Raw genomic sequence first — 23,309 nt, 5'->3', positions numbered from 1 at the left:
TTAGTAAAGGAACGTAGAGCGCTGCAGGACCTGTCTAGAATATCACTTTGTCCAGAGTGACATGCTCCACGCCTCTGGGTAAGGGATAAAATGATCTGATGATGATCCTATAAAAGATCGAAACCCATCATCAGATGAAATAAAAAGTAACTTATTTGTCATCAAGACCGCTTTTATTAAAATAATTTTATTATAGCTTTATCTATCACCTTTTTTTCGACAGACAACCTTCCAAAAATTCATAATGGGTATTCATTTGTTGATTCTGAACCAACATGTTCTTCGAGAGCTTACTAGGCCAACGACCAGTACCGTTACCATATTGCGCATAATGAGCTTGAATGGAGCACAGTGGTCAGTCTTTGGTTGAATCTGAACCAATGCGTTCTCCCAGAGCTTATGTGGCCGCTGATAGTTACCATTACCAGACTGTCAGCATCAGGCATGGGCAAGCTTTGATGAACAGTTCTTTGTTGAGGCTGACCCAGCGCTTTCATCAAGACTTACCTGACCCATGACCAGTACCATCACTAGACTGTCGGCAGTGAGCGTGGGTAAAGCACAATGGACATTCATTGGTTTTTGCCTCGACCTAGACGTTCTTCCACAGCTCAACTGGCTCCTGACCAGCACCACCAACAGTTAGGCTTTTATTACTGCTACTTCTTCCAGCCAACTGCAACAACAGATGGAAGTAGCGTAGCACATTATCTCCCATGATAACAGCCGACACCTCCAGGTACATCTTTACACACGATTAGAATCTGCATTATAGCTTTCGTAAGCTATACAATGTATGTTTTGTCTAAAGCCTATTCATAGATGTGTTACCCTGCGATTACAATAATTTGTGGAGAACGAGCTCTGCTATGCGCGAATAAAACTTCATTAACTCACATGACTTCATTTTTTCAAGGTGTTCATTTTTCATTTTCCGTTAGTGCGTACTGTAAACACTAAAGTTCGTTCTGGTAGAGAGCTATGTTCTTGTCGCATGAATCATGAAAATAAATGAGCCAGTTTAACTCTATAACACGCTTCCTCAGTGTTGACTATTTAACTGATTTTATTTTACATTAATCTCAAGCTGCTTTCAATATCTTTTTTGTACAGTAACTTATACCTATGTTCACCCTCACGCACATATTATTATGTTACACATTCAAAAATTCTTCTGTGAAGTGGAGGAAGATGTCAGGCAAATTTAATTACATTTTGTATTAATTTTATTACGTGTTGGTATATTCATATCATTGGCTAACTGGTCAAAGGATTTTATGGCTGAACACCTCAGGCTGTTCTGTGCCACAACAAGGCTTAGTGTTGGATTCTGTAAGTCGTTTCTCCTCCTAGCGTTACCTTTATGAATGTTCGGCCGTCCGCAAAGGCAGCTGCCCACGAGTAACTCGTTTGTGTCGTGAGTTGACAATATCTCTCGCTTGAGAGTCACTTCATGTACGATTCAATGGAATGCCGCACACGGCGCTACCAGTTAGAAACCCCTAGGTAACTGGTTTGTGATCAGTTCGCGGCGACTCACAGTGATGGTTGCCAGTGGCTGCAGTTCCTCAGTTTCGAGAATTCAAATGCATTTTCACCGTGCCAAGTGAAAGTTAATTTAAATAGTAAAATTCTCTGACACACTCCCAAACGCACATAGAACCCTTTTCTTAAAATAAAAAAAAATATGTTGTCATTATCCAGAATTTATTTGGCACACAGTTTCGTTTATAGCGTGATAAAGTGAACGTTGCGTACGCTACCAAATAATGTGGAAAACTGCTATCATTCTAATTGTACATTAATAGCCATAGACTTGCATGGATTATCTAGCGTTTATTTGCTAAAGCGTGAAATATTCATACATCACTGTATCTTCCAGCGTAACTGGTCTCCATTATAGTAAGTAATCCATCAGCACCGCAACATGACTTTAACATAACAGAGTGGTATGATTTACAATTGGAGAATATTGAACCACTATTCAACAGTTTTTCATTCAGACATACATGCCACTCAGTGCACCAGTGTCCTTCACATGAGTCCATAATAGGCCAAAACATTTGGCAATCTTATTCCAGTCCTCTCCATTCCCTTGAGTGCATCCCAAAATGGTTCAAATGGCTCTGAGCTCTCTGTGGTCATCAGTCACATAGACTTAGAACTACTTAAACCTAACTAACCTAAGGACATCACACACAACCACGCCCGAGGCAGGATTCGAACCTGCGACCGTAGCAGCAGCGCGGTTCCGGACTGAAGCGCCTAGAACCGCTCGGTCACAGCGGCCGGCCATCACAAAATATTTTTGTTTTCCGCTACGATACATTTTCTCCTCCTACAAAATGCTATTAAAATGAAACTAACGCACAGTCTGTGGCCACCTATCTGCAAATGAAATACATTTGCATAGGCTTATACTATCCAGTTATACTGTAATTAGTTGTTTTTCCATTAGTAGTTCTTAGGACTGAGCTCATATCTTTGCTCGAATCCAAGGAAAATGGAAACACTTACGAACTGGATTTTTTTTTTTAATAAGAAAGTTGCACTATTTTACTGTGTGTAAAAATTGAATCAACACCTTTTTGCCGCACAGTAAGTAAGCAGTAAGACATCCTCTCGTGTTCGCGTTGCACAGTTTTATCAACTCTGTTCAAGCACTGTACCACTATTTAGACATTTTACAAAAAGAATCAAAACATTCAAGTACCAGGGGTCAATATTGTCGAATAAAAGTGAGATAGAGGAGGAAATTCGACAAAGAATAATAAATGCGGACCGGATGTACTATATTTTACACCATCAACACATGTCACGCAGTCTATTCCTGGAAAACAGCGTAAAGCTGTGTATGTTCGACGGTATATGTTGTATACTTGTGAGTCATGGGCAACTACACAGACAATGGAAGAGAGCATCCGTGCATTTGAAAGGGAGATTTTAAGAAAATTTATGGTCCGCTATACAGTTCAGGAACTGGAAGATGGGAAAGAAGGCACAATGAAGCTCTGTCTTGGCGGTTTAAGAAATCTATATTGAGAGTGACTGCAAGAAAAAGACTACATCGGGCAGAACATGATCTCTGAGCAGAGGGTATCCTCCCTAACAAAATATTAGTACATCAGCCAACTGGTAGACTTCCAAGAGGTCGTCCGCGAACGAGGTGGAAAGACAGAAATTCATGACACTGTAAGAAGCAGATCCAATAGTCAGCATTGAGGATGCGCGAGACAGAAGTAAATGGGCAAAAATATAAAATCAATTTTTGTGATGCTAAAAATCTGTTTATTAATGATTCGTGGACAGGGTATGTTGATCATTTCGTTAAGTTTTACGCTTATGTATTTTTTTCTTCTTTTGGCATGAGCCTAGATGGCCTGTTTATGTGCACTAAGTGATGTTGTTGTTGTTGATGATGATAAAAAGCTATGAATTTAGCCTCTGTCTTGTACAGCTCCTTCGCTTCTACAAATAGCCTGCAACTTATTTTGTTCTGCGTGTATGGATGACAACAAACCAACAAACTTCATAGACGGGTGAATAATATACTGTGATGGTGTTGTTAGTTTTCCTATTGTTTAAACAGCTGTTTACAAAATGTCCTAGAGTAGCCACCAAATGTAGTAATTATTACAAGCTTTCCACAACAAAAAGTTCCTTTCTGATGTTTTCTTATCCTAGAATATGACATTACTAAATGGAAATAAGTCAACAGTCTGCTAATATCCGTAATGAAAAGTAGCAGATAGTATTTCAGAAGATCTGTGCCATACGATTTACAGTTAAAAGTCTTATTAACACCTGGTCCAGTCACATCAATGTGTCCACTAGTTAGAATCCTGAATAATCGCCTCTTGCAAGGTAGACCTGCAAGAAGAGAGTCAATGATGTTCTGGATGGTACCGACCGGTATTTGGAGCCATGCCGATTCCAGCGCCGTGGCCAGCTTCACTAAGTTTTAAGGTTGAGGACCCATTGCGTGAACAGCCTGGTCTATGTAGTCCCACATTTTCTCGATTAGGCTTAAAACCGGGGTTCGAACTACGCACATACACTACAAGCTGTGTGGCACGTTTCATAGTCCTGCTGATAGATTCCATCATACCGAGGAAAAATAAACTTCATATATTTCGTGTTGCTTGAGGCTTTCCCGACAGACATGTTGTATATATGGTTCTCGGGCGAGACGTCGGATGTCATAGTGAAAACTCCACAATATTTCGTCAGCGCAACTGGCCGACATCTTCAGGTGCGACGAACACACTGCTAAGGCAGGACCAGAGCTCCCTATTTATGCCTTATGCCAGTCTTAGGCAGGAAGTGCGTATGCGTGGAGGCGCCAAATTCGATGGCCAATAGCGACGATATCAACCGATAGCTCGAACGACAGCAACGCCACCTACAGGATGAAGAACCAAAAACTTCGACGCACGCGTGGAGGCTACCGCCGCTGCTCTGCGCTGCCATCGGCCGCCCCAGCGACCTCTGTCCTGGACGTGCTGGTACGGAGAAAAGAAGATGGCACATTAGGTCACGCAGTGTACCGTAAACCAACGCACACGGACTTATACTTACAGGCCACCAGCTGTCACCATCCTTCGCAACGAAGTGGCGTACTGAGGACGTTGGTGCACAGAGCACGAGCCATATCAGACTCAGACAGCTTATCCAATGAGCTACTCCATCTGCGTACCACTTTCCAACAAAATGGATACTCCGAACGGGAGATTCGCCGTGCCTTACAAACGAAGCGGGTTACCCAACTTGAGGAAGTGGAAGAAGGCGAAGAACAAAGGGGAATGGTCAGCTTGCCATACATCGGCGGTGTCTCTTCAAAAATAGGAAGATTATTGAAGAGGCATAAAGATAAATGTGTCTTTCGTCCGCCGGCAGAACTCAGAGCTCTTTTGAGCTCATCTAAGGACAGCCTTGGCCTAAGAAGACGCGGTGTTTACGAGATTTCTTGTAACTGCGGCATGTCGTACATCGGACAAACTTGTCGCACTGTAGAAGAGAGATGCACTGAACACCGACGCTACACTCGTCTGGAGCAACCAGAAAAGTCTGCAGTGGCGGAGCATTGTCTCAGTACAGGCCATTCTATGAATTATCAATATACAAAATTTCTCGCATCGACGAGTTCATACTGGGACAGTGTTATTAGGGAAGCAGTGGAAATTCGTAGCTCGACGAATCTTGTAAACAGAGACACGGGCTTTCAGCTTAGTACAGCTTGGGATCCAGCACTGGCCATATTGAAGTCACTTCGAGGAGAGAGGAGTACTGTTGGTCATAAGACGGATGACGATTCGCCACCAACATAAATATCCTGTTGACAACGGGAGGATAAACAAGGCGCCTACGCGGACGCGTATTTTTGCTTGCGGCTTCCGACAGAGGTCGCTGGGGCGGCCGATGGAAGCGCAGAGTGGCGGCGGTTCTTCATCCTGTAAGTGGCGTTGCTGTCCTTCCAGCTATCGGTTGATATCGTCGCTATTGGCCATCGAATTTGGCGCCTCCACGCATGCGCACTTCCTGCCTAAGACTGGCATAAGGCATAAATAGGGAGCTCTGGTCTTGCCTTAGCAGTGTGTTCGTCGCACCTGAAGATGTCGGCCAGTTGCGCTGACGAAATATTGTGGAGTTTTCACTATGACATCCGACGTCTCGCCCAAGAACCATATATGCTACATATATTTCATTTCCAGCGATAGACTGAAAGTTGAGTTGATCCATTGTGCCTTTCAGAATGACGATATTACTCAGGGAATGCCACGAAAATATCCCCCAAACCGTAACGTTTCCTCCTCCGGCCTGTATCCTTGTGACGATTGATGCAGGGCAGTACAGGCCAAACAAAGGCTCTCTGTCCGATGGAGCATAAAACGTGATCATCTGGAAAGGCCACTTGTCGCCATGTTCAGTTGCAGTACTGGCATGCTTATTCTAGCCTTCGTCGGCGATGAACAACAGTCAGAATGGGTGTGTGGAACAGGCGTCTGCTGCGGAGGCCCATACTCAGCAACGTTCGCTGAACGATCGTTGAGGAGAGACTACTGGTAGCCTCTTGGTTCATCTGAGCGGTCAGTTGATCAACAGTTGCCCGTGTATTCGCCCGTACTCATTTCCGCAGCCGTCGTACACCCCTGTCATCTGTGGCCCGGGGTACACCGCAGTTGCCTTGGTGCCGATTTTGGGTAGCGCCATTTTGCATGCACGGTATACTTTAACCACGGCGGCATGCGAACAGTTTACAAACTTAGCCTTTTCGGAAACCCTTCCACTCTTGGCCCAAAAGACAATGATCATGCCCTTCTGGCCCCCGATATATCACTCCGCTTCCGCATTACGACAACAACTGCACTGTTATCAGCTTTCCCCCGACACGTTTTTATACTCTCCATTGCTAGCGCTACCACCTGCCATATGTGAATGGTTATTACACGTTGACTTCGAACGTAGATAGTGGTCGTATTACTGTGACTGGACCGTGTATAAGCACCTGATGATTTAAATTTTTCTGTGACGTTTTTGTATTTTGTCTCATTAATTTTTTCTGACAGTGTTTTCAAGTTCTCTGTAGGACAGAACTGAGTGTTTTATATTTGTTCATTGTCATTTTATTTGCAGTGGAATAATTACTAATTTTCAAGAAATTGTTTTTACATTTTCAAGTAATGGAGTCCCAGTTGCTTGCCATACTTACATTGTACGCGTCATATGGTTCATAGCTGTACGATTATAGATCATTTAAATATACACTAATCAGCCAGAACCTTATGACTACCTACCTAACAGCCAATATGTCCACCTTTGGCGTGGATGACAGCGGCGACGCGTCGTGGCATGGAAGCAATGAGGTCTTGGTATGTCTCTGGAGGGAGCTGGCACCACATTTGCACTCACAAATCACCTAGAAAATTCCGGGGAGGGGGGCGATGAGCTCTGACGCCACTTCAATCACGTCCCAGATGTGTTCGACCGGGTTCAGATCTGGCGATGTGGGGGGCCAGCACTTCAATTGGAAATCGTCACTGTGTTCCTGGAACCACTCCTTCATGCTCCTGGCTTTGTGACATGGCGCATTATCGTGTTGAAAAATACCACTGCCACCGGCAAAGATGACCGTCATGAAGGGCTGCACGATACTCCTTGAACGTGGATGTTCCTCGGAGTATAATGGAGTCGCCAGCTTGTCTTGGTCCCGCGCTACAGGTGTCAATGAGCTGTTCTCCTGGAATACGACGGATTCGCGCCCTCCCATCGGCATGATGAAGAAGGTATTCGTATTCATCAGACCATGCAACGCTCTGGCACTGCACCAATGTCCAGTGCCGATGGTCACGTGCCCATTTCAGTAGTAGCTGCCGATGTTGCGGTGTTGGCATTGGCACATGCTTGGGTCGAATGCTGCGGAGGCCTGTCGTCAGTAGTGTTCGGCGCACTGTGTGCTCAGACACACTTGTACTCCGCCCAGTATTAAAATCTGATGTTATTCCGCCACAGTTCGCTGTCTGTCCTGTTTTACCAGTCAGCACGCCGTACGACGTCTGACATCTGTGATGAGTGGTGACCACCCAACCCAACGACATTTGGACGTGGTTTCACTTTGGTTTCGCCACGTTCTGAAGACATTCGCCACAGCACTCCTCGAACACCCGACGAGTCGCGCAGTTTCCGAAATGTTCACGGCGAGGCTTTGGGCCTTCACAACCTGCCCTCGGTCAAAGACAGAAAGACCGCACGCCTTGACGCTGCTATCACCTGGACGGGTTTATATCGCTAACACGTCGGTGTTCATGATGTTCTGGCTGATCAGTGTACGTGGTGTGCTATAATTAATAGCGGAAACTGACGGGTGAGAGTATCTGACTATAGAAAAGATAACATTCCAGTAAACGTGGATCTACAAATGAGCCGTTTGTGAGATAACTGCAAATGTGTGGTTACAAGGCGTCACAGAATTCAGTATGATGTATTGGCCTAGTTAGAACGAACCTATAAATGTAAACAATCCTTGTTTAGCTGTGCTCCAATTTCAACAGTGATCTAGGGTTGGGGCATGTGATACATGCGTGATGGTTCACTGGCGCGGTTTGTTGCTGATGTAATGCGGTCCGAGATGGACAGTTCGGGCAGGGCCTGTATCATAGCTTCCAACATCACTTCACCTCTGTATTTTTCTGTCTGGGGGTCATCTCAAAAGTGAAATGTACAGCACTCTCATTAATAAGGTAGAAGAAATGGAGCAGCGAGATTTATGGGATGGTCGGGGTTGCTTGGGAGAGTTAATAATTCGCTACAGAGTCGAGCCCAGGCATCGATGTTCTGTAAATCTGCTGAGGTAACATTATACTTTTCCTAAGGTAGCCGGTGGGCGACACTTGAGCCCAGTTAGATTGGAAGTTGTCTACCTTACGGCTTCCAGGAGCAAAAAAAATTTGATTTTCAGTATTTCATATATCATAAATAGTGACCAAATTAAAAAAAATACGCTGACATAATCTGTAAAATGTTCAACACAGTAAGACAGGTATTACAGTTATAGAATGTATGTATGAAGTGTGACTATAAAATAACCGGACTGATGCTGTCACAGAATAAGTACGCATGCGCCAAAGTGAACTACCAATAGCTGTAAAGCGAGGAACCTTCTCAGTCGAATGCGACATCCCTGGTGTCTGTAGACAAATTAATGTGGTCGTGGCCTTTATTTGTGTAAGAGTTATTATTTTGTTAAAAAAAAAGAGATACGTGTAACGACAGCGCAACGAACTGTCGTGAAGTTTCACATGAAACTTGGAAAGCTGCAACTGAAACCTATCTTTTATTAAAAGAAGTGTATGGGAAAAATTGTGTATCATGTATGCGTTGGTTTCGACTGGTTCTTGCGTTTCCAATATGATCGACAATATGTTGAAGACGACTCAGACCCGTGACGCCCTTCAACATCAAAAACAGATGAAAATATCGAAAAAGTAGATAATCTGATTCGATCTGACCATCGTTCGAGTATTCAATCGATAGTTGAAAGGTAGGTATTGACAAAGAATGCGTAAGGCAAATTTTACATAACCAATTTAACATGGAAAAACTGTGGGGGAAACTGTTGCCGCAAATTCTCACGGTCGAGCAAAAAGAAATTCGCGAAAATGCTTGTTTTGACACTTTGAATATCACGAAAATGATCCAAATTTCTTGGAACGAGTGATAGGGCGTGAAAAATCTTTGTTTTTCACTAATAATCCAAAGCCTAAGCTCCAACCCATGCACTGGAAGGGCGCAACTTCACCGAGAGCAAAAAAAGCTCGAAAGAGCCGATCAAGATTCAAAGAGATGATGATTGTTTTTCACGATGTTCATGGAATTGTGTGTCTTCACTGGGTTCCTGAAGGTCAGATTATTAATCAACACTACTACCTTGAGGTTCCTGCTCAACTCCATGAGAAAATAAGGAAAAAACGATCCGAATTGTGGAACAACAAGCCATGGGTTCTGCGCCAAGACAACGCACCGGCTCACGCCGCATGGTCTGGTGATGGGTTTCTAGCGAAGTAGCGCATCCCAGTGTTAGGCCTTCCACCTTATTCGCCTGACCTAGCACGCAGCACCATCTGCGTTAAAAGGAACGATATTTCCATTCGCTGAAGCAGTGAAAGAGATAGCGGCACACGTCATCAAGGAGCTCGTAGAAGAAGACTCCTAGCACTGGTTCTATCAATTAAATATTCGCATGGAGCGATGTAGGCATAGAGGAGGCGAGTATCGGGGGTGACAGTAACTAAATAAATAAGTTTTTGAATTACAGTGTTTTACAGCAATACTCCACTTATAACCGCACCTCGTACGCATTGAGGCGGCGTAGCTGACCGTGTGCAAATACTCAGACAGCACTGATCCAGTATTTGAGAAGTAGAGCACTTGTTGATTTGCAACAAACTTTATACAGAATTTCAAACCTTCACTTAATTTTTTTCTCTCGGACACCGACCTCAAAATGAAAGGAAAAAGGTTTAACACTTACTACATTTCCGCTGTTCATGCAAAAAGACTGCTGCATCAGGCATGACGTTCAGTTTTTTTCCCCTACTAACTACATTCGCGACACATTATGCAGGCAGTGTCCACAAAAAAATGGTTCAAATGGCTCTGAGCACTATGGGACTTGACATCTGAGGTCATCAGTCGCCTAGAACTTAGAACTAATTAAACCTAACCAACCTAAGGACATCACACACATCCATGCCCGAGGCAGGATTCGAACCTGCGACCGTAGCGGTCGCCCGGCTCCAGACTGCAGCGCCTAGAACCGCACGGCCACACCGACCGGCCAGTGTCCACATGTAGCACTAAATGTGCCTGGAAAATTACATCAGTGTACGACACACGGTTCAGGAGACTTGAAAAACTAGCTTCTGCTTAAAACGTAACCCCTATTACCCAGAGTATACTGATCAAGTGCTTTATAATGAGAGCGCTTAGCGACTTCCAGTAAACTGCAAACAAAATGTTCTTTCTCGCTTACATGCCTAACGTCAAAATTTAATTCATTACTCGTGTGTAACGTAATTGGAAATTTAAAGATGCCTTATATGTGGGAGTCCGATTCCTTAAAGAATTAGGTGTTTACTGGTTTGTACTAACTAGGACAATATGTCACGCTGAAATGTGTGGCGACAAGTAACCACACTTTCGCAGCTCCCTCGCGGACCCATGTTTACCGGGACAGCTTTGTTAGTTTTATCGTATTTTTGTACCCGCGTCAGTTTTCGTTGTTAATTAAGATCCCCTAGTATGACAGGAATGACGGTGGATACAATATTTCCTCTGTTACACCTGTAACTCTGCCACCTTCTTACAGATAATCTACAATGCAGATGTATTCGTAGGTGTAGAAAAAGGCGATTTTCGACAAAGCAGTTGCAACCTATGCAAAGGCGTGAAATCTGGCACGCTGCTGAACACTCTCACAGGATGTGAGTCGGCGTAGGCGGGAAAACGTGTGGTGAACGGCTGTGGCCGCCGATGGTGGCAGGGACTGCCCCGAAGAGAACGTCACAACGGCGACAGTAGCGCCGCCACCCCGAGGCGGACGCGCGTCGAAGCGGCCGACTGTGTTCGGCGCAGTCCTCGCGAACAGTGCGGTTCTGCCTCGTGCACCTGTCTGCCGTCTGTCCCGTGCCATCCTGTGAGCGAGTGCAGCGGCCGCCGACGCAGCCACAGCCGGAACCAGCTACAGGTGGGTACCCACCACCCGAGACGCCGCCGCAGGCGCCGCTCCAGCACGGCAGGTTGCTTACCGGTACTCGCCGATCGCAAACAATCGGCCACCGGAAGGTGGACGCATTTGCAACTGTAAGCTTGCTAGATACAAAGTGTTTACTCGCAGGTGTTGGCCATGTCCCGCTTACAGTGCGACAGCGCCGTCATCCCTCACCTAGTTGCGGTGATGGACTGATCTGTAGTGTAGCCCTAGGTCTAGGTCAGGTTGCAAAATTACGCTTTGGTTGCGAGTTGCTGAACAGAACGAATGTGATTAAGAAATAAAGATTTTGGTAACAGATGGATGTGTTGCGTAGCCCGATGCCTACGTTCGTAGCAGATGAAATTTGCTCTAATTTAGTACACGTGATGTTGACGAAACCTGAACTCTGCTTTGTGACTGGCTCAGCCATTGCTGATTTCATTAGGAATGTATCACAGCCAAAATTCACTCAAATTTTAATGAATTTCTTCTACGTAAATTCTTAAAACTACATGATAAACTAAGAATTGATGTATTACGTAATTGATAAATCTCCTACTAGTATTTTGGTGCATATTATGCACCTATACCGTACTTAAACTACAAAAACAAGGGAAGAGGTGGTCACTATTTAACTTTTACGTAGTGCTTTACAATTTTATCCGCACTCGAAAACTGAATCCAAAATTCTGTTTTGAATATGGGCTACAGAACGTTTCCCAGCAGCCACTATTCCATCGTCTCCCTTAGCGACGTGTGACGTCCAATTTACCTAATGTAACATCCTAGGATTTTTTCCACCACTATGTTTCAGGTCTGCTTTTTTTGTGTGTATTTGTGCCTCAGGGCTCTCAAATGGTATCATTATCGCTTTCGACTTATTACGATGTTGTCAGCATCAGGTCTGTTCAAAAAGGAAGGAAAAAGTGGTAGCAAATTACTAGGAAACTAAATACTGTACAGAACTACACGTACCTGAATACATCTGTTAAATCGGTAATAAGACGAAATTGATAATTATACTATTGTTTGACTGGCGACTAAAGGAAAAAAAAGAAAAAATATTCACTGTGTTTCGCTAAAGGCAGCATGCCTACTGAGTGTAAGATCATGGTTTGTTTTTATCATTTTACGGTGGTTGTATTTAACTTCACTATGACTTCATTCAAGGTTTAAGAGATTATAATATGATTAACCTGTAAGAAGGAAGAATATAAATCAGCACTTGGGTGTCGTGTATTTGTTGACAGGTCGATGGAACCTCAAAGCGTTCGTTAGACACTGGACTCGCATTCGGAAGGACGACGGTTCAATCCCGCGTCCGGCCATCCTGATTTAGGTTTTCCGTGATTTCCCTAAATCATTCCAGGCAAATGCCGGGATGGTTCCTCTGAAAGGGCACGGCCGACTTCCTTCCCCATCCTTCCCTAATCCGATGAGACCGATGACCACGCTGTCTGGTCTCCTTCCCCAAACCAACCAACCAACCTCAAAGCGTTCACATGGACATTCTTGTCCAGATTTATGAACTCTTACAAAATATTGCATCATAGGTGTCTTCTGGTAAGAAATTCTACATACGTGGGAAGCGTTCAACGCAAACTCGATGACAAGCGGCATAGTTATCGTAACACATGTGCACGACACTAGTGATTGCGAAACGCTTTTTATCGAATCCCGTTTAGAAATACCATTCCAGAAGTACTCTTAGTATGTTAAAATGTTGTTTATATAAATAGTTTTCTTTCGTTCTTTCAATTGTTTCGAGTTTTTAGTTAAAAAAAATTCTTAGTACGCAGCGATGATGATGGATATACTCAAGCTAATCCTTGACAGCGTTTACTCCGTCGCTCCGCACTCTCATACTTTTTCAAAACTTTTTTCACATGGTAAATATGTATTGATACAGGCCGTGTGGTAAACAATGGAACATTCAGATCGCCCAACTGTTCTTTACATTGAATGTGTGTTGTTATTCTGCAAATATGGACGATACATACATAAAAGTTACCATACTAACAAGAGTGGTGTAATTTTTTTTCTTCGTCATTTATTCACACAGATTCGATTGTGACAATTCTGTCGTAAACTCTCTAGAGTTTCTCAGACAACCTAAAATGAATTTGTAGTCAAGTTCATGTATGTGAAGAATATGACGTTTCATTTTTAATGTTAATGATTGGAAACAACGTTCTAGTGGATAAAATGCGTACTTTGTTTATTGGAATACGGATGAGAATAAGGGTGTGCCTAGGAAGAAGCTTATGTATTAATGAAATCACGTGGTGGAAGAAAGACCCCCAAGAAATTAACCCAGCTGTGACATCAGAAAATAAATGGTGCGTAATAGTTAATTTTGTTTTGGAGTTCGTGTTTACTAAACTGGCAACAAAAATAAATTCGTCTTGGATCATCGATAGTGCCGAGGAACTTTTTTTTTCTTTCGCACGACTATAGAGAGTTACTGAACGATATGCTTTCTGTTAGTTAATGTGTTAAACGATAGTCATCTTATAAAAAGAATTGCCGATTTAATGTGTATTTAACTTTGATCACAAGCGTTACTAAAAAATAATGGTACCAGAGTGTAAGAATACATGCACATTATGCGTATTTGAAGTTAGACCACATAGGACAATAGCCTGATTTATGACTCCAATGAAGCTTTTGTGACGGACTACGGGCCGGAGTTCTGGGCGGTACGTCGTTAAGATACACACATAGCTTTCGTGTCTCTCACGATAGTGTGAAAAACTAATTCTATTAAAGTTACTTTGACTTCACCACCGTTAACATTAGCTCAGAATTTATTTATGTATCCTGTACATAATTTTTGTAACACTTTATGAAGTGGCACGTACAAATTAAACAAACATTTATTTTTTGCCTAATTGCATACAGATAGTGAAGGGTATGTCATTAACTGCTACAGAACTCTGTGGGTTAGAGTATTATACGAAGAAGATATCACGGCTATATTGTCAGAGAAGGAAGGGCATCGCCTGCTACAAACGCGGGCCCTCTAAATGCAGACGAAACATACAACTGTAGTAGCATTCACTACAGTTTCACTGTTAGGAAACTAAAAGTCGTAATTTATCCACAAGATAAGATCGCCCGACAGCCGCTAGTGGTAGCTGTGCAAGAATACCTGAATTGCCCCCGTAGGCAGACAGGGATTACAAGCTTTATACGTACTGGAGAACCACATACACCGGAGAAAGTTCTGAATTGACAGACCCTGGAGGAGGAGATTTATTTACAAATTTCTAATAAAGTTTCAAGAAATGTTAACATCATTGGATTGAAGTGATCGAGACACTGTTTGTATTTAAAAAAAATAAAAGTTGAAAAAAGAAATTGCGATCAAGACGGAAATAATTTTTTGTAATACAACTAGTTTCAATGTGGAATACGTGAGTTGCAGTCTGCTCCTTACATTCATGAGCCCCCACCAGTCTTCCACCCTCCAGAGTAGTGACGTAAGAGTAAGATAAATTTTCGCTTCCGTCGTGTCAATCGATGGTCCTGCGTTCACCCAGGAAACACCGTGATGCAATCACTGGCCATTAGCGCTGTGTACGTGCGGAGTACAGGGTGAGTATCCTTTTAAAGACCTTCGCGCAGCGTAAGGTTTAAATTTCCGTAGGATTCTGTTCTGATACGCAATGTTGTTAGTGTGGCGCGATGTGTATAACCGCAGAAAGTTACCTCATCTAGGAAGAGTGAAAAAATAAAGATTAGATTCGCACTTTTTACGACATTACGAAATCACTGGGGGCGGGGTGGTTGACGAAAAAAGCAACAGAGAAGTTTATTCAGTAACGTTCTTTAACATCCGCGCAGCAACTGCTTTCAGACATGCTTAGTCGTACGCAGTATACGATGCGAATCTAGATTTGGGTATCAGCGATATACAGTTTTAATTGGCAGGGAAGGTCTGTGGATACTACTTTGTTTTATTGAGCTGCATATTTCTTGTTAATAACTGCTTAAGACATATTCCGTGAATACTACTTCTGTTTTACTGAGTTGCATATTTATTTAGAATAACTGCTTGACACATTCGGCACAACTCAATGGTCGCCTGCTTCTATTATGGAAGTATTTCTACATAAAGTAATAAGACATATTCGGTGAGTGCACTAGATTGAAATATAGGGTACCAAATGTGTACACACATTACTGAAAATAAACTGTGTTAATATGACGACAGTAAATTGCTGGAATATCGTGATTACTGGTGGTCTTATAAAGTTACCGCAGCCTCTTCGACCGCTCCTGATGGCGATCACCTGCTTCCAGGCACTTCAGATTTTGGCGAACGGGCATATTTAGTCACTGACCTCACTACAATAACTGTATATGCGGTTTAAATTTTTTTCTTGAAGCTCTGTCGGTGTGCTTGGTGCCTACGGTATGAAACAGTGGTCGTCAACTCACGGGCCGCATGCGGCTGGAATAAAGTATTCGTGCGACCCGCGGTTTTCAGTTGTATTTTGTGATAGTAAGCGTCTAACATATAACAGCCGAATTAGACAAAACCGTGAACTAATGTTAGGAACTTCTTAAGAGCGTAATTTTCCTGCGTAGTAACAAAAAAAAAAAAAAAAAAAAAAAAAAAAAACCTTGGAGACAGTATTTTAAGATGTGCTTAACTGTAATTGATGTTCGTGTACTCGGCCGTGAGCTAAGTAAAGTTGACCGCTTACCTCAAAGGCAGATGGTAAGCAATCGCGCCCACTGCAGTACTGAATGTGAGAAGGGGATTGTTCTTCCTGTTCCGACAACTCAGCTGTAGCGATTAGGTGCTGTGGTTTTAAATTTCAGATGGGAGTAACATGGGTTCGTTAACGCGCATTGTAGACAGGTTCATCTTCAAATGCGTTGCGCAGTACTGCGTGTTATGGTGCATGCAGTCTAGTGTAGTGATTATCTGCACTGGATGTTGTTGCAAATCACCATTCCAAATCCAACTACCAGCATTTATATGTTGTTCAGTGTTTATCGTTTGTCGAAGGTTTTTGAAATACTTTAAGTTTTTATTTTCTGCAACATTAGATGTTTGTATAAATAGCGGTCTCTCCATCCAGGAAGTTAATTCTGTTCCAGCTGTACGTTGGTGTTGGTGAAGAGCGTGCTTTCAATGCTAAGTGTTGCATTTCACTGGCGATCCTGCTATTGGATCTGGGCTTGACTGCAGTGTCAACGTGAAAAGGAATGTGGAATTGAATGAAGACTATTATAATAAATACAACGCTATTAGGAGACGAGAAATTACGTTCAAAACATTTAATAAAAATTTGTGTGCTCGTCTCATGATGCATAGTCCATGTAGATATAAATACAGTTACTGGTATTAATCATCCTCTCATGCAGCTAAAACAGCAGCACTTCGTCAGTCGATTACAGTGGCACCGCTGAGGTCGGCAGCAATCTGAAACAGAACAGTCGACATAGTGTTCCCCGCCCCCGTGTAGACAGGTAGGACACATATGTACTCCCTGGTAACGGCCAGGCCCAGGGAGCGGTGATTGTCCAAGCTGGTATCTTCCAAACGTACCAATTGGTCCCTCCGTCAGTTTCTCAGGAGGTGTGACCTGAGGTGTGAACAATCACCTGAGGCGGGAGTGCCCGCAGAGAGGGCCCCCCACAAGTAAGGAGCGCGCCATCGGAGACGCCGGTAATCATGGGGGATACTTCCGCAATGGTTTCCTCTACGTGTACAATTTCTGCTCACAAGCAAAAGTTAAATGAGTCTCAGCCATGGACAATTGTTCCATCAGTGCCTTGTTGTTCCTCAGTCGGACGAAGGTCAAGACTTCTCCACAGTCAACCCTTTCATTATTCAGAAAGGTGTCCCGATTGCGAAATGTCACCTTGTTAGAAACAGTCAGTACCCTCCAGGCACAAAAATTGCTGCAAACTCCACTGCTACACGTCCCCTACCCTATGCATTGCTATCGGTGTCAGCAGTTTAATCATACCAGCCAGTCGTGTTCCAATCTGGCCAAATGCGTTACATGTGGCAAGGATGCCCATTAGGGTGCTTGTCCGCCTCCATCCTCTCGTTGCAAAAACTGTATGGGCACCACGCTGTTTCCTCTATAGATTGCCCAATTTTCAAAGACGAACGACTTATTCAGGAAATCAGAATGAAGGAAAAGGTGTCTACATTTGCTGCTCGTATGTTATTTGTCAGTGGAAAGCCCACTGTGCCCCCAGCAGGTGAATATAACACTGTCCTTGCACCTCCTCGGCCTACTAAGGAGGAAGCTACGCAGACTTGTGATCACACATTTAGTGCCTCAGTCGTCAGATCGGCCAGCACAAAGATCACCCGTTCAACCTCCCCACTATCACCTGCTCGCTCTACGTCTCACCCTTCATCGACTCCTGCTAAGTCACGAGCCCCAAAATCAGACATCCGGACTTCCACAACAGATCCTACTCGCGAAGATTTTTTACGTACCCTGACTTCACAACCATCGATTCCTGCCTCATCTCAACGTCCTGTTTTCAGGAAGGCTTATAAGAAACAGAATTACTCTCCTCCTCCGCCACGACGTGTCTCATCTACAGCGCCACCTGGTGGTAACAGCCCTCGGCCGTCTTCCATGTAGCCAAGGCGCACTGCTGGCGGCCGATCAACTGGCTGATCGCTGGTGGCAAGAGCTGCCCCCAAGCAACCTATGGATCAGGATCTTTTGCCTTTGGCTGAATGCCATTCCACGCTGTCGGCCACCGGATCTCAGCAGTCGTTGAGAGCAACCATGGTAAGAACTTCCCTTTTCTGTCCACCCTATGACAATTAACCATTGGAATATCCGCGGCATTAGAGCCAGTTGGGATGAATTGTCGATCCTCTTACGGTCCTACTCCCTGGTCATCTTCTGTCTTCAGGAAACAAAGCTGCGTCCCCACAACTGCTTTGTTTTCCCTCATTTCCAGTCAGTCCAGTTTGATCTTCCCTCTGTTGATGGCACTCCGGCACACAGGGCACTTAGGATTCTTCTCCATGATGCTGTCTATTATCACCCAATCCCCTTAAACAGTTCCTTCCAAGCTGTCGCTGCCATATTTCCCTTTCTGAATTTACCTTCTCTCTTTGTACTGTATACACTACATCGTCCACACCAATGGCAAGAGCTGATTTCCCTCATCTTCTTGGTCAGCTCCCCCCCCCCCCCCTCCCCATTTGCTGGTTGGGGACTTCAATGCCCACCAACTGCTTTGGGGATCTCCGCGTCCTTGTCAACGAGGCTTTCTATTGATTGACCTCTTCCACCAAGCGGATCTTGTTTGCCTCAACACTGGGGAACCTACATTTTGTCTGCCTCCACGACAAATTTCTCTCATTTGGACCTTTCGGTTGGTTCTGTTCAGCTAGCTCGGCGTTTTGAATGATTCGCTCTTGCTGGTACACACTCGAGTGACCATTTTCCATGTATCCTTCGATTGCAGCCACACCTGCCATCTATGCGCCCGAGACGCTGGAGGTTTGCCCAAGCCGATTGGACACTTTTTTCCTCTCTAGCGACATTCGATGACCGTCACTTTACTAGCGGCGACGATCGGCTCACTCATGTTACAGAAGTTATTCTTAGAGCCCCGGAACGTTCAATACTTCGCACCTCCGATTTGCTCCGGCGCCCCCCAGTTCCTTGGTGGAACGAGGCGTGCCGTGACGCAATACGCGGGCTGAGACTTGCTCGCGTGTTTTCCGCCACCAACCTACTTTGGCCAACTGTATCCGCTATAAGCAGTTACGTGCACGATACCGTCGCGTATCCGCGATAGCAAGCAGGCAAGCTGGGACTTCTTTACTAGCTCTTTTAACACCTTCAATCCCTCCTCAGAAGTTTGGAGTCGAATTCGACGGTTATCTGGCGCGCCTAGTTGCTCCCCGATCTCTGGGTTCACTGTCGCGCATGATACCTTAGTGGACCCAGTTGCAATTTCTAACTCATTGGGTCAATACTTGATGAGATTTCGAGCTCTTCAAATTACCCGCAAACCTTTCTCCCGAAGAAACGTGCAGCGGAAGTGCGACCTGTTGCTTTCTCCTCTCAAAATAGCGAAAGCTATAATACCGTTTTCTCTATGCGGGAAGTCCAACACGCCATCTGTTCTTCTCGCTCTTCCGCCCCAGGACCGGATGGTGTCCACGTCCAAATGTTGCTGCATTTATCATACCATAGTCTGTGTTACCTCCTTCGCCTTTATAATCGAATTAGGGCCGACAGCGGGAAGCTATCGTCGTTCCTGTTGTGAAACCTAGAAAGGACAAACATCTCCCCTCTAGCTATGGCCCCATATCTCTCACGAGTAGTGTATGTAAGGTTTTGGAACGTATGGCGAATTGCCGTTTAGCCTGGTGGCTGGAGTCCCGCAGTCTTTTAACACCTGCCGAATGCTGTTTTCGAAAGCATCGTTCTGCAGTTGACCATCTTGTTGCTCTCTCCACTTATATAATGAAAAATTTTATCAGGAAACGCCAAACGGTAGCAATATTTTTTGATCTGGAGAGAGCCATATACCTGTTGGAAGACAGGCATCCTCCGCACACTGTTCTCTTGGGGCTTTCGATGTCGGCTACCCCTTTTTATTCGTGGTTTATGACAGAGCGCACATTTAAAGTGCGGGTGAACGCTACTCCCTCCCGTACTTTCCCAAGAAAACGGGGTGCCCCAGGGCTCCGTGCTAAGTGTTGTACTGTTTGCCATCGCCATAAATCCAATTATGGATTGTCTCCTTCCTGATGTCTTGGGCTCCCTCTTTGTCGACGATTTTGCGATCTACTACAGCTCTCAACGGACCAGCCTTCTTGAACGACGTCTTCAAGGATGTCACGATCGCCTCCACTCTTGGAGCATCGAAACCAGCTTCTGCTTTTCTCCCGGTAAGACCGGCCAGCTTTTCGCACGATTCCCTTCGCCGATCTACGGAGTGTTTGTGTCGTCGTGTTGTTCTTTTATGGGGCACGCACATTGGTTTACACTTCCCGGTAATAAATTGCGGGACGTGAAAGCTCTTCCCTGTGCTTGGACCTCTTCCTTCCGAACTGGTCGCCAGGAGGAGGTAATTTTAACTAGACTCCGGCTAGGGCACTGTCTTTTTAGCCATCGACATCTTTTCAGTGGCGATCCCCGTCGCCTGATGTATCGGTGACAGTGGGATGACGTCGGTCATTTGAAGCTCTTTTTGAAGAAAACAATCCCCCACTTCTATAGTGGTTTTCTAAGCTTTCCTTCTGTTTTTTAGTTTCCCCACTTTTTGAGTTTCACTCCCATTGCTGCTGATTTCCATTTCCTTTTTTAACCCTTCTCTAAGCCACAGAACGGGCGCTAATGACCGTAGCAGTATTGTGCCCTAAAACTGCAACAAAAAATCTACACTGATCAACCGGGACATTATGACCACCGACCTACTATCTACATAAATCCGTCCAGGTGACAGCAGCGTCATCTGGCGAGGAATGACTGCTTGTCAGACTCATGCGCGGTGCATGTAGTAAGCAGGTTGAACGTGTGTAGGATGGGATGGTGCGATCTGAGTTTTACCGAGGGCAGATTGTGATGGACTGGAGACTTGGCACGAGCTTTCCGGAGCCGAGTGCTCCAGCAATGCTGTGATGAATATCTTCAACAAGTGGCGAAACCTAGGTGAAGCCACGTCCAAACGTCTTGGACTGTGCCCCCCCCCCCTCCCCTTTACCGATGTCGGAGGCTGGGCAGGACAGGCAGCGACCTTCGGCCGAAGTAACATTTAATATCAGATTGTAAAGCTGGGCAGAGTGCAAATGTGTTCGAACACACAGTGCACCAAACACTCTTAACCATGGGCCTCTGCAGCCAATGGCCCATGCATGCGCCAGTGTTAACATCACGACATCGGAAACTACGACTGAAATGAGCACGTGACCATCGGCACTGGACGCTGGCACAATGGCAGAACGTTGCGACGTCTGATGAATCCCTGTATCTCATCATTGCGATGGGAGGGTGCAAATCCATAATCTTCCAGGGGAACAGCTCCTTGACACCTGTACTGCAGGATGGAGACAAGCTGGCGGTGGCTCCATTATGCTCTGTGAAACATTCATGTGGGCATCCTTGAGTCCAGTTGAGCTCGAGCAAGACACCATGATCTTAAAGAAGTACTGTACACTGGTTGCAGACCAAAGCCAGGATTGCGATGGAGTGGTTCGAGGAACACAGTGGCGAGTCCCCAATTGATGTGCTGGTCCCCCAACTCGCCATATCTGAACCTGGTCGAATACGTCGGGGATGTGATTGAATTTATGGGAATTAGGTGACTTGTGCCAACTCCCTCCAAGCGACCTACCAAGACCTCACTGCTTCTATGGCACGACGCGTCGCCACTGTTGTCCGTGCCAAAGGTGGGCATGTTCTGGCTGGTCAGTGTATGTTAACACCTCAACTTTAATGTCGTGGTACGGAGTCTACAGGCAGTGCTCCATCCAGTTAAAAGCAAAACTATGCGTCCCCACAAAACCTATTTACTGTTCCCCCGTAAGGAACGGTCCGATTGAACACCCAGATGACAGTCATAATCAGAAAACAAATTCTCATCAGCTGAGTTTTTTTTTTAAGATCTTGGTTATCTACACAAAGATGCGGCACACATATACACAGTAATTGTTGAGGAAGCCATCGACTTTCTCTTACATACATAAAGTCTCAAACAATTTTGGCTCTGTCCTAGTCTCCCAGAAAATAATTAAAAATAGTTGCAATCCACAGTTCTGAGTAAGATTTCAGAGAGTCAAATACCACAATTGGAAATCCCTTCCAAATATTCCCAATTAGAACCGCCCCCCCTTCCCCCGTTCTGTCCCACTACCATTTTTTTAAAAAAACCTTTCATTTCATTGTGGATGGTTTTAATGCTTTTGGAACGCGCCTGGCATTTTTAAATGTGTATGGCTAGAGATGAGGAGACGTGGTGAAACCCGATTTCACTTGAATGGTGGAGGTGTAGAGGATACCCTAAAATATACACTCCTGGAAATGGAAAAAAGAACACATTGACACCGGTGTGTCAGACCCACCATACTTGCTCCGGACACTGCGAGAGGGCTGTACAAGCAATGATCACACGCACGGCACAGCGGACACACCAGGAACCGCGGTGTTGGCCGTCGAATGGCGCTAGCTGCGCAGCATTTGTGCACCGCCGCCGTCAGTGTCAGCCAGTTTGCCGTGGCATACGGAGCTCCATCGCAGTCTTTAACACTGGTAGCATGCCGCGACAGCGTGGACGTGAACTGTACGTGCAGTTGACGGACTTTGAGCGAGGGCGTATAGTGGGCATGCGGGAGGCCGGGTGGACGTACCGCCGAATTGCTCAACACGTGGGGCGTGAGGTCTCCACAGTACATCGATGTTGTCGCCAGTGGTCGGCGGAAGGTGCACGTGCCCGTCGACCTGGGACCGGACCGCAGCGACGCACGGATGCACGCCAAGACCGTAGGATCCTACGCAGTGCCGTAGGGGACCGCACCGCCACTTCCCAGCAAATTAGGGACACTGTTGCTCCTGGGGTATCGGCGAGGACCATTCGCAACCGTCTCCATGAAGCTGGTCTATGGTCCCGCACACCGTTAGGCCGTCTTCCGCTCACGCCCCAACATCGTGCAGCCCGCCTCCAGTGGTGTCGCGACAGGCGTGAATGGAGGGACGAATGGAGACGTGTCGTCTTCAGCGATGAGAGTCGCTTCTGCCTTGGTGCCAATGATGGTCGTATGCGTGTTTGGCGCCGTGCAGGTGAGCGCCACAATCAGGACTGCATACGACCGAGGCACACAGGGCCAACACCCGGCATCATGGTGTGGGGAGCGATCTCCTACACTGGCCGTACACCACTGGTGATCGTCGAGGGGACACTGAATAGTGCACGGTACATCCAAACCGTCATCGAACCCATCGTTCTACCATTCCTAGACCGGCAAGGGAACTTGCTGTTCCAACAGGACAATGCACGTCCGCATGTATCCCGTGCCACCCAACGTGCTCTAGAAGGTGTAAGTCAACTACCC

At 45.3% G+C, this 23,309-nt stretch overlaps 1 protein-coding gene across 1 annotated transcript in view; it reads left to right on the top strand.

The window, feature by feature from the left end:
- Positions 1 to 11,093: 11,093 nt before the first annotated feature.
- Positions 11,094 to 23,309, top strand: part of LOC124605717 (cationic amino acid transporter 2-like) — a 402,039-nt gene continuing 389,823 nt past the window's right edge. Inside the window, exon 1 of the mRNA XM_047137592.1 lies at positions 11,094 to 11,242. The gene's annotated coding sequence lies outside the window, so the exon portion shown is untranslated. The remainder of the gene's footprint in view (positions 11,243 to 23,309) is intronic.

Source organism: Schistocerca americana, chromosome 3 (assembly GCF_021461395.2).
Source record: "Schistocerca americana isolate TAMUIC-IGC-003095 chromosome 3, iqSchAmer2.1, whole genome shotgun sequence".
Taxonomy (NCBI): domain Eukaryota; kingdom Metazoa; phylum Arthropoda; class Insecta; order Orthoptera; family Acrididae; genus Schistocerca; species Schistocerca americana.
The sequence above is the reverse complement of the archived record's forward strand: the minus strand, read 5'-3'. Positions and strand labels throughout refer to the sequence as shown.